Source organism: Chelonoidis abingdonii, chromosome 10 (genome assembly GCF_003597395.2).
Source record: "Chelonoidis abingdonii isolate Lonesome George chromosome 10, CheloAbing_2.0, whole genome shotgun sequence".
Taxonomy (NCBI): Eukaryota; Metazoa; Chordata; order Testudines; family Testudinidae; genus Chelonoidis; species Chelonoidis abingdonii.
Window position 1 is genome coordinate 3,380,695 of NC_133778.1, and position 13,117 is coordinate 3,393,811.

Genomic DNA, 13,117 nt, shown 5'->3' on the forward strand with positions numbered 1-13,117 from the left:
CAAATATTTGTTAGGCTTTCTACTGCTTGTGGGATTTCATCATCAAAGGGGTACTGCAATACTTCTCCACAAGTCTACGACCAAATCAGAGATGTCAGGGAGCATGAGAAATACAGCTCCTAACTAGCTCCACTAGCTTCTAGCCTTTGCTCTTCAGTTTAAAGCCACTGGATCAGACCTAATCCAGCCCCTTTGCACTACTCCAGAGAAAAAGGGTCCACATTCTGGTCCCATTTGGGCAGCAGAGAATTCCCCTGGAATGGGAAGTTTTTTGTCCAGGTAAAGCTGATCTGGCCAATTCTTAAGCCACCCCTGAACCTCGCCCAGGTGTAAGGGATGTGCTGCTGGTGGCAGGGGCATGGCCAGGGCACTGATGCCCTCTGGCTATTGTCAGCTGGTAGACAATCCTGCCAAAAACCACTGCCAGCTGGTGCAGACTAAAGAAGCCCCTAGGCTGCTCTAACTTTTACCAAGTTTAGAACCAAGCTAAGCAAAGAAATTATAGCCAGAACCATCTCCCTGATACCCCTCTGATGCTGCAGGAAGCAGATCTGAGTTACAGCAGAGTAATTATGGACATATAGTCAACTTTTAAAGTTAGTGATTTTTGCTCAAGTTCTAAAAGTTTATAGGGTGAAATCGGACACAGCAGGAGTTGGACACATGATAGGTCAGCTCACAGATGATTTAAAGCCTTCGTGCTTCTATTTTGCCAGAAGGCAGCTAATCAAGAGGTTCATGGGATGTGATTTCAAATATGCCAAAAGCGAAGCGATTAAGTCAATTCTTCAGTTCAGATTTTCAGATGTCTAGGGCAGCTCTGGTGCCTGTACCACAGGGAAACCACCCAACAAGTCTGGGTAACGTTTTCTGAAGCACCTAAGTAATGTAGGTGCCTAAGTCTCACCAACTCTCAGAGAGAGCTAGAAGGTAAAAAGTTTCAAGGGCACTCAAGTGATTTACAAGCCTATCTGGAGTAACGGGACTGTCAGGAATATTATTCTGTGCATTAAGCTAGTGCCCAATACACAATACGTTTCCAGATCTGATTGCTAAGATTTCTGACATAGCCTTGAAAACAGCAGGATTACCTTATAGGTGGCTGAGTTCTCGTTTGACCTTCCTGAACATAGAGGACACAAGGGAACTTGCTAGACAGCTGCATGTCAAGTACTGGCATGATCAGAAGCCCAGATTTAATAAGTACTGCAGAAACATGGGGGAGAAACATTACATTACATTGCTGGGGGCTGGGACAAACAAGGCTTGGTGGATTCTATCAGCCTTCAGGACCACTGATCTTGTGTTTCCTAGATAATCCCTCTAGCTCCCTCACACACACCTTGAGCAGGTAAGGTGATGAGACAGAACCTTATGTAATAGACTCCTCAGAAGTAGCCTCTGGAAACTTGCAAAGAAAGGGCCAGAAATACTTTAGGGGGACTCCATCTGCCGCCACCACCACCATAATACCTCACGGTCAGCATGATCAAAGGCAGTTAACCAATCAGCAACAACTTCCTTAACCTCATTGCTCAGAATAGCTTCCCAGCTGAGCAAATGCTCATGACAATTGTCAGAACCCCCACAATGGGTAGTGTTGTGTATTTGGTTGTCATGGTTTTTGTTCCCATGGCAACTGAGTTAGATTATTAGGGGATACCCTAGATAGCCTAGCCTATTTTGGCCGGTTAGGTGAGCTCTGTGTGTGTGTGTCTAAAAAAATGGTAGTTTGGTTAGCTGTCTGCTGTCTGGCCTCAAGTGATTTCTTCCTAAACCGACTGCCTCCAAGGATATAACAAGTGGCGACGAGGATGGGATTCTGGTGCTGCTCCCGTAACAGAAGGAAGTAGAAGTCAAGGTAAAAAAAACAAACAAACAAACAAACAAAAACTGCTTGTTTGCACTGACTGTGAAAGTGAAACTAAAAATCATGGCTACTCTGACCAGGCCACTGGAACCTTTTGATGAGAATATAGAGCAGTGGCATGTGTATACTGAGCGTTTTGAGCTTTTTGTTATTGCAAATGACATTACAGAAGCGAAGAAGGTGCCAATATTCTTAAGTGTTGTAGGGGCTAAAACCTACTCCCTGCTACGCAGCTTACTACACCCTGTTAAGCCTGAGACTAAATCTTACAGTGATGTTGTGGAAATCCTGGGGTCCCATTTTTCCCCAAAACCACTGGTAATTGCTGAAAGATATAGGTTCCACAAAAGAGACCAAAAGGAAGATGAAACAGTTGTACAATTTGTAGCAATTTTAAAAAAGCTAGCAGAACACTGTGAATTTAAGGAGATGTTAAATGATGCCCTGCATGACAGGTTAGTGTGTGGCCTGTACAGTGAAGCTATACGGAAGCGCTTCCTGACAGAGGCTCAGCTTACATTACAGAAGGCTGTTGATATTGCTGTCTCCATGGAACTGGCTACAAGGGAGGCGCAATACATCGGTGCATCCCCTACGGTGCAAAAGGAGTCACAAGAACCTACCCACAAAACTGTGCAGAGTCAGGAATGTTACCCCTGTGGTAAGCCGGGTCACCAGGCATCAGAATGCTGGTGTAAGGACCTGGTGTGTCGACACTGTGGCAAAAAGGGACACATTGAGTGTGCCTGTAAACAAAAGAAAAAGAGGCCTGTGGTCTGGCCAACAAAAAGAGGAACCCTGCATACCCTAGAGCAGACCCAGGATGATCAAGGTGACACCTCATCGCAAGCGGAAGTGCCACTGCATGTTTTGTCTTTGGCAGTGGGCTCACATGAATACTGGGTAACCCCGTTGTTGGATGGCAAACCTATACGCATGGAACTGGACACCGGTGCAGCCGTCTCGCTGGTCTCCGAGACTGTGTATAAAGAAAAGCTACAGCATCTTCCGCTTAAGGCAACAAAAACTGTTCTGAAGACGTATACGGGAGAAGCTGTGCCCATGTTGGGCACTATTGATGTTAAGGTGGAGCTCAATGGACAGGCTGCTAAATTGCCACTGTTTGTGGTGAGAGGTAACTACCCAGCCTTAATGGGAAGGTCTTGGCTTGGGAAGATTCAGCTGAACTGGGCAGAAGTGCACCGGATGACTAAAGAAGAAACCAGTCTAACCCCTATACTAAGGAAACATGCTGCTGTTTTTGGAGATGATTTGGGAAGTATGAAGGGAATCACTGTGACATTGAACATTAAACCTGACAGTCCACCAAAATATCTGAAAGCCCGAACTGTGCCGTATGCCATCAGGCCAAAAGTTGAAGCAGACCTGGAGCGCCTGGTCACCAATGGAGTCCTAATACCAGTTACCCATAGCTCATGGGCCACTCCTATCGTCCCAATAGTGAAGAAAGATGGCTCTCTCCGGATTTGCGGTGATTTTAAAGTCACTGTCAACCCAGTGTTGTGTGCAGAGCAATACCCGCTTCCCCGCATCGATGACCTCTTCGCAGGCCTGGCTGGGGGACAAAAGTTCAGTAAGATTGATCTGAGTCAAGCATATTTACAGATGCACGTCGATGAAAAGTCCCAAGAGCTGTTGACTATTGTGACTCATAAGGGGCTTTATCGATACTGTCGCCTACCCTTCAGAGTAACGTCTGCTCCAGCCCTGTTCCAGAGGGCTATGGACCAGATCTTGTGTGGCTTGTCAGGAGTTCAGTGCTATCTGGATGATATCCTGGTCACTGGAAGGAATGAAGAGGATCACTTAAAGAATTTAGAGGCTACCCTACAAAGACTGGAAGAGTATGGCCTACGAGTTCGCAAAGACAAGTGTGAATTCTTCAAGCCCTCTGTTGAATATTTGGGACACATCATTGATTCTGCAGGTCTTCATAAGGCCCCTGCAAAAGTTAAAGCTATTGTGGAGGCTCCCCCACCTCGAAATGTAAGCCAGCTGCGCTCGTTTCTAGGACTACTGAACTATTATGGAAAGTTCATCTCACAGTTAGCCACACTGCTAAAACCACTTCATGAGCTCCTTGGGCAGAACAAGGCCTGGAAGTGGACTGAAGCCTGTGATGTTGCATTTAACAAAGCTAAGGATGCATTGCTAAATTCTGAAGTTCTAACGCACTTTGATCCATCCTTACCCCTATAATTGGCCTGCGATGCCTCCCCTTATGGAGTGGGAGCAGTCGTGTCACACATTATGCCTTCGGGAAAAGAGAGACCTATTGCTTTTGCTTCATGCACTCTAAGCAAAGCAGAAACTAACTACGCCCAAATCGAACGTGAGGCATTAGGAATTATTTTTGGAATTCGGAAGTTTCATCAATACCTGTTTGGGTGAAAGTTTACTTTTCTAACAGACCATCGACCTGTGACGTCAATTTTTGGACCCTACACAGGCATTCCCCCATTAGCTGCTAGTTGTATGCAACACTGGACATTGTTACTTTCAACACACACATAAGAAATCAAATATCAGAAATCCACTCTATATGGCAATGCAGATGGCCTCTCAAGGTTGCCTTTGCCGGTCAAACATCAAGATAGTGTCCAAAAGGAAATCTTCTACTTTGAACAGGTAGAGAATACACCCATCACTGCTAGTCAGATAAAGAAGGCAACCCGCGTTGACCCAGTATTGTCCCAAGTTATGGACCTGGTGATGCATGGAAAATCTCAACAAACTTCTCCGGTCTCACTGGACCTTGTTACCTACATGTCCAGGAGGACGGAGTTATCGGTCCAATCTGGTTGTTTGTTGTGGGGGAGACGTGTCATTATTCCACCACCACTGAGATCACAGATGTTAGAACAGCTACATTCCAGTCACTGTGGAATAATGCGCATGAAGGGAATTGCACAAAGCTATTTTTGGTGGCCTGGATTGGACAGTGCTATTGAAGAGAAGGCAAAAGCTTGTATGGGCACCCCTATACCCATGGGACTGGCCTGAAAACCTGTGGCAACGTATTCACATTGACTTCGCTGGCCCCCTTGAAGGAAGCATGTTCTTGGTGGCAATAAATGCCCATTCTAAATGGCTAGAAGTCTGTATAATGCAGTCCAGTACTGCAGAGAGTACTATCCAAAAACTATGGGGACTCTTTAGTGGTTTCGGTCTCCCAGAACAACTTGTGAGCGACAACGGACCGCAGTTCGTCTCTCAGAAGTTTCAAAACTTTATGAAGGCAAATGGGATACACCACATCACGTCAGCACTATATCATCCATCCACCAACGGATTAGCTGAAAGATTTGTGCAGACAATGAAACACGCTTTGAAATCAGCAAGGGGACAACGCTCCATTCAAAAGCGTCTGCATACCTTCTTACTTTCCTACAGAAACACCTCATGCTACGACCCAGGCATCCCCGGCCTTTCTAATGATGGGACGACAGCTGCGCACTTGCTTTGATCTGCTGAAACCTTCTGAACCCCAACAAATTGTGCAACATCAGCAGCAATATCAAGTCATCAGACGGGCACCCAGAGCAAAAGACCGAACCTTTAGCCCGAGACAGCCAGTTTTGGCTTGGAATTATACTTCCAGAGCTAAATGGGTCCCTGCCACGATCATCACTCCAACAGGACCTGTTTCCTACACAGTCCGGACTGCAGAGAATCTTACCTGGCGGCGACATGTAGATCAGCTGTTGCCAGGTCATGCCAGTCCTCAGGACACATCTGCAGTTGACTGGTCTGACTTCACCTCTTCCAGTGAGACACCAAATCACGAATCACCTGTTCCTGACTGTTCTCCTCCATTACTGCCGGCGGCTGAGATACCCCTTTGCCCAGCACTAGCTGATACCACCTCCTCCCTGTTCGTCCTGTGGACCCTGAGCCCATGGAACTTTCAGGTGCAACAACACCAGGAGTTCGCCATAATCCACCTAGAGATAGAAGCCCTCCTCATTGGCTGGATCTTTAGCTAGGGCAAACCCACGGTTATGGGGCAAAATAATCCCCAGGGTTTAGCCAGGAATGGAGGCAGTCTACCCTCCTTCTCTAGTCTAGTGTGTGTTTTATTTAGGGGATGTTCTTATTAGGAGGGGAGGAATATGTTGTGTATTTGGTTGTCATGGTTTTTGTTCCCATGGCAACTGAGTTAGATTATTAGGGGATAGCCTAGATAGCCTAGCCTGTTTTGGCCGGTTAGATGAGCTCTGTGGTGTGTGTGTAGATAAATGGTAGTTTGGTTAGCTGTCTGGCCTCAAGTGATTTCTTCCTAAACCGACTGCCTCCAAGGATATAACAGGTAGCAGGAATGACAAATATGGACAAGAGGCCACAACTTCATTAAATATGGTCTCAGAAATAGGTGGGGATAAAAGGGAATCAATCTTCATGCTTAATCTCACTTTAAAGGGAACCCACAGCCCCCCAGGTTCATGAGTATAAGGGATACCGTCTCTGCTGTTATTCTTATATTGTTTTTCTAGTTCTGTAATTTTGCTTATACTGATGGTGATATTAATAAAACTCAGTCTCTGCCTGTCTTCATTAATCTCTATGCAGCCACCAAACAACAAACCTGTTATTAGCAACAATTGCATAATTGTTAATGAAGCTACACTTGGGAGACCTGGGTATGAGGCCCTGCTCAACCGCAGACTGTGGGGCCTCGGGTGAGTCACTTTGCATCTCCATGCTTCAGGTCCCCATCTGTACAATGGGGATAATAGAGCTGCCCAGCCTCACAGTGGGGTTGTGAAGATTCACAATCCCTAGCTTGGGTAGCACTTTGAAATCTACTGATGAAAAGTGCTGTGGAAGAGCTAGGGTATTGTTACAGTATGCCACACAGGAGTGGCATACAGCAATGCTGTTTGAACTCCCCCAGCTCTTGCTACCCAGTGTGGATCAGGGGTATAAAAAGGTTAGTACTCCCCTCATGTAACAGAAGTCACTATCCACTAGCTGCAGTACCCATTACACTGCAGACAGGCTGTTGCGAGCTTCCTCCTCCCAAGTGGATGTCACACTGTAATCCAGTCTTTTTACCCTCAACTACAGCAAACCTGGGCATGTCTAGAACAAGGCCATGCTGCACTCTGTCCAACTGGAGACTGGCTTTGCTGTGCCACAGAGATACAGCACATTGTCTAGGCTCTAGAGGGAACTCTTCAGATGCTTGCTTTGGAGACCAGCTCTTTAATTTTCTCCAAAGTTGGTCAATGCACCATCTGCAGGGTAACCCCCAAAGGCCATAAGAGAACCAGAAAAATGCAACACACAGGAAAATTAGAGTTCAGACCATGCGCTCTGGAGTACCAAGCTCAGGTAGGAGTTAGCATGCCCTCAGGATCATTTAACAATGACTCACTGCGAGACCATGGCAAGTTACATCCCCCATCTCAGAATCACATCATCTCAGTTTCTCCAGGTGAGAAATAGCAACATTTACCCACCTACCTCAGACAGGTTGAACACATACTGTTCATCCAAGGGGCTGAATGCATAGAATGCCATAGAAATGCCAAGCACCATCATAAAATAAACAGTCATTTCAACAAAGGAATTGATTGAGTGTTTTGAAGATTCCAGTCTTATCACAGCTACAGCGAGACATTCCCCGTGTGGAGCTAGGAGAGGTGCTGATTAGTGCTCAGAAATAATTACTTACTGAAATAAAAACTTCCTTTGCCTGGTTCTGCCTTGTCTAGTTGTCATGGTATAAATCCTCACTCTGAACCTTAGCGTCCAAAAGATGGGGTACCAGCATGAATTCCTCTAAGCTTAATTCCCAGCTTAGAACCTATAGCTCTGCCACCAACCAGGAATTCCAGTGCCTGGTACACTCTGGTCCTCCCAAAACCCAGACCCTCTGGATCTTAACACAAGGAAAGTAAACCCTTTCCCCCACCGTTGCCTCTTCCAGGCTTCCCCTCCCTGGGTTACCCTGGAAGATCACTGTGATTCAAACTCCTTGAATCTAAAAACAGAGAGGAAAACTCACCTTCCCTCCTACGAAGCAGCTAAGAATAGAGAGTATAAGTTGATGGCCTCGAGTGGAGAGAATGAACAAATGAGAGCTACACGAGGCGATGACAATAGGCAAAAGTGGTTACGAGTGCCCGATGAGCAGTAAATACGAGAGTCTCATTGTGGATACAATAAAACCTCACCGCTCTGCATGACATTACGACCCAAGATGCATCTTAAGACACCACGAGTAGACGAGACAGCCCTCACGCAAGGTCGGACAACAACGCAAAACTCGTCACTGGTGGTGTCCTGGTTCAGAGGGAGCAGTCATACCCTGCATTAGAATGCCATACGCACTGCCAAAGCACCACTAGCATAAAATAATACAGGCACCCTGGAGTCCTGGTTATCGACAATGCGCGCCAATAGAGACCAAGAGCATTTCATCGAGTTTTCACTAGATGCAGAGGATGTATTTGGCCTGCGAGCGACCTTCATCACAAGCGATGATGAATGACGTCAGACTACACCATTTTGACGACACTGGAATGTTGTAGTGGCACTAAGGGAAGTGGACGAGTGCGTTTGACGAGTTTCATGGCTAGTTACTATGGCACCACTATGATTACATTGCCAGTTTCCGTCAGTCCTAGGAGATATGAACAAACCAAACCAGCATATCTTTATTGCTCTAGCTGCACTAAGCTGAGTGCAGTTTGTTTGACGGAGGCTGTGTGAGCAGTCATATCGGTAGAGAAGTAGGATCACTAACACGAACATACTGACCTGTAGGAGCGCTTCGGCAACTGAGACTGTCAGGAGAGCCTGAAACTCACGGCATATGAATCCTCTAATAGATTATGAAATCTGCACGACTTTATGAGAGGCCTTGAGATAAGCTGCATCGGAACCAACCATCCAGTGCAAATTTCGAGACTTACTTGCTGGTGATCAGTCTCAGGTAATGGACAGAGAACATCCACTTACTTATGTGTTAACAAGGGCTAAGCTGAACTACGAGAAGGATCAGAAAGAGATGTCCGTGTTAGAGCCTACTTTTGGTGCCTTAGCCCATAACTTCCAGACAAGCGCACAACAGAACCAATCGAGGGGAGTCTTCATTAATAGACGACGGAGGTGAGTAAATTTATGCATAATAGACCCTATCCCCCACGCATTGTCTTGGCTCGGGGGAGGATGTAGTAGGGTGAGGAAAGAACTCTACCTGTAAACTTCCTAGGCGGTCGACCTCCCTGCTTGTGAAAGGGCCTTTTCTGCTCGATGTGCCCTCGGTCAGCACGCAAAAACACACTAACTGAGAGCAATTTCATAGATAGAGAGGGAGTGCACTTTGTTTGCAAAATTGCATAACATCTCTGTCGGAAATCTAAAAAACAGAGACGAAACTCCACTCCGTCTTTCCCTCTGTGCGAATTCCACCGAGACCATACTTTCTCCTCTGAGGCCTAGAAGAACATACACGTATACCTGCTTCTAAATCGAGAGATGAAGACAGCATGTTAAAGTCTCTCGATTTACACGCTGTACCTCCTTATCTCACCACCGTCCACACAATTCCCCTGGTGAATCCAGAACCCATGCTCTGACAGGTCCACTCAAGAAGTAAGAAACAATAAGGTTCTTTAAACAAGCAAAAGCTTTGTAATTAAAGGAGAGAACCGTAAGATTCTATCTTTGTAAATTTAGAGCTGATTAAGATTACAGGGTGTTTTGCGCTAAGTAGACACTGGGAATGATCCCTCCCGGCCTAAGAAGTATAGCAAGTACAAATTAAAATCCCGACAGCAAATACAATCTTGAACTCCTTTCAGCCAAACACACTTTGATACTCCTCCCAGGCCAAATACACATTTGCAAATAAAGAAAACAAACATAAGCCTAACTCGCCTTATCTACCTAGTACTCACTATTCTGAACTTATAAGAGCCTGTATCAGAGAGATTGGAGAGAAACCTGGTTGCACGTCTCAGAACCCAGAGAGAACAACCACCAAATTCTAACAGCACACACAGAAACTTCCCTCCCTCAAGATTTGAAAGTATCCTGTCCCGTGATTGGTCCTCTGGTCAGGTGACAGCCAGGCTTAGTGAACTTGTTAACGCTTTACAGTCAAAAGAGATATGAAGTACTTCTGTTCTATTAACTTCTACTACCTGTTTATGACACTAGTAAACTTGGACATTGTGCATTTCATCTACCTAAAGTTCGGCTCATTAAGTCTGTAATGAGCTCGGTAAATATTTCCTAGGTCTCAGTCGATACATTATACGCTCCAGTAGTTCTTAAAGTTTAGCGAAACTGGTTTTGCTCAAGGTATTAGTAGCAGGCGAGTTTAAAGAGAGGCAAGTTTGGGTTCAGTTTGGATATCCAATGACAGATTGACTCTTGGGTCCAGAGGTATTACCGTAAGCAGGGGGGATGGGTGAAATTACCCCTCTCCCCACCCTAATATTTCCACAGCTTTTGGCTTGCTTTAGAAGGGCAGGATGGGGAGTGCAATTGAGGTGGCTGCTTTGAGCCTTAGGCTCTCCTCCCTCTGGCTAGCTGATTAACAGCAGTTCACTTCGTGGCCTCATCAGGAATCTCACTGCAGCATCCTGCCAGCAAGGGCCATTCCACCCCACTCCTGGTTAGGCAGGAGGTCAGCAGAGGGCTTCTCTGCAGCTAGCCCAGCTCTTTCCCTGCCCTTCCAGAGGAGCCAAGAGCTAGTGAGGCCGAGGTAGCCTGGTGTCTGGCCCCACAGGAGGGAGTTGAGCCAGTCAGGAAGTCAGCCACCACCAGCAGCTTCTCCACCCTTTAGGAGACAGGTAGCTGCAGAGTGAGTGGGAAGAAAGGGCTCCTAGAAGGAAAGGAACTTTTCGGGGGCACCAGTAGAACTTGGGGGGTGTTGATCTTTGGTGGGGATGGGATGAACGAGGAGTACAAGACAGAAGGGGCCTGTGGTGGGGAAGGGAGATGGGGGCCAGTACAAGAGAACTGGGAGAGGATACAGGAGGTAGCTTGTGGAGAGAGAACCCTTTAGGGAGGCACCCCAAGAGGACGGGGGGAAAGGAGTGGGCCCCAGGCATGGAGGCCTCTGATGAAGCAAGGGCAGGAACCTTGGGAGAGATAAGGGATGGGTACAGCAAGAGCTGGGAAAAGACTTTCAGAAATCTGGAGGTGGGGAGGAGGAATCTCGTCTATAAGTAGAAGAATGGAAAGAAACAGGGGACACTGGGGGGAGGGAAAAGGAAGTCTGTAGAAGGGTTGGGAAGCCAACCTCGTTCTCTCAAGTCACAGACCAGAGGCTTATCCATTGAAGAAGTAGAAAGGATGATCTGAAGGGTCCTGCTCAGATCTGTTGCAAAAGTCCAGCCAGTTCACCCATCACTCTTACGATCTCTGACTTTCAAAGTGAAGTTGGTCTGATAGCTCCCAGCACACTGCCTATGAACTAGAGATTGCCCTAAACTAGACTCATGATTTAAACATGCCTGAATTTAGGAAGGTTGTTGTAATTTGAATTTAGATCCAGATTGAAGTTTGCGTGTGGCCTGTAGCTTTGGTAGAGGCCAAATCAAATCCCCCAATCCAAAACACCTCGAAGTGTTCAACATCCAGACCCAACGATGTTTTTCAACTGTATTAAAAACAAACATTTATTACTTTCTCCCCCACCTTAACGAGTTATGTCTTTGTAGCATTGGGTGGTTTTGTCATGTCTGCTCCTGCAGCTTTGATGAGTTGTAAGATTGGAGAACCCATGTAGCGTGCTGCTTCGGAAACATACACAAGTTGGAAGTCATTCACCTTCTTTTATTTTTCACTGTTTCTTTATAAAATCAGTTGAAAAAAAGTAAAAACCCAAAGCAATTACATAGAACATACACATGACTTTCAACAGCACATATGTTTCTGAAGAGGATTTGCATTATGGCACTACCTGGATTATGTACCTCAATTCAAAAGTTCGCCTACAAGTATCTACACTGTATACAAGTACCTTTGGGAGAAGACTCTATTAGCTATGTAATGCTATGAACTAATCACAAGGCAAGTTGTAAGGAGGCGCCTTGGCTCCCCGCCGCACCTGAGGGGGAAGAACCAGAGCAGGCATCTCCGTGGGCGGAGCCAGTACCTGAGCTGTTTCCCACCCCGGATTCAAGGGGCGGGACAGGAGTTAATAAAAGCCAGGGCCCAGAGCTAGTTAAGCCCAGGACGCCGAGAGGCACAGACGTGGGGACCCGAGCTCCTGCTCGGCCCAGCTGCCTTGGCTCACTATCCAGAGGAGCGCTGGCCGACCTACCTCGGGCCAGTATCCAGAGGAGCGCTGCCCGGACCTACCTCGGGCCTGGATCCAGAGGAGCGCTGGCCGGACCTGCTCCGTGCGAGTATACCTGAGGACCCTCAGCCTGAACTACCTTGTGCCCGTTGGCCGAGGAGCCGCCGGAGCCTGCACTCCCCCCAGTTCTCCGAGGACCTATGTCTGGGACCCGCCGAATTATGCCAACGGAGGACAGGTACCGGGGAGGGGGAAATCGGAAGTAGCCCGGGGTGGCTGACGACTCAGGCCACAGAAGGCCCGAGCCTATGGCCGTGTGTATCGGCCGGGATCCCCACTGACAACCCTGTCAGTGTGTTTCGGTGGGAGCCCACTGATCACCCTGTCAGTGTGTTTCGGTCAGGGTCAGTGTGTTTCGGTCAGGATTCCCAATGACTGCTAGTGCGACCGCCGCTACCAGGGCCCCGGGCTGGAACGCAGAGGAGTGGGTGGGCCTGCGTTCCCCCTGCCACCCGTAACCGGGTGCCAGAATTCCCCCTGCACCCAGAACCCCTGAGCTGCGCTACAGTTTGTTTGGTGCCCGCCCTGCCTAAGGGCCAGGGCCTCTAGACCTCATTTGCTCGACCCTTGAGTACAGGACCGGTGTGGAACCCGTCCCGCTGCATAGAAGGAGGCGCCCAGGCTCCCTGCCGCACCTGAGGGGGACGAGGCCCGAACCGACCGGCTTACACAAGTGTATAGTTGTGTCCATCAGATGTGGCAAAGAGAACCAAAACCAGACTTTTTAGGGCATAGAGGGAGATGGGGAAAGATGAAAAAGTTAAACCATTTGATTTTTTTCAAATGTACTCCATTGTTGATCCAGCTCTACTCCCACTTAAGCCAATGGGAGTTGCATTGACTTCAAGGAAACAGAGCTATGCCAATATGGAACACTTGAAACAGAGCCTTAGCATTTTAGTTCT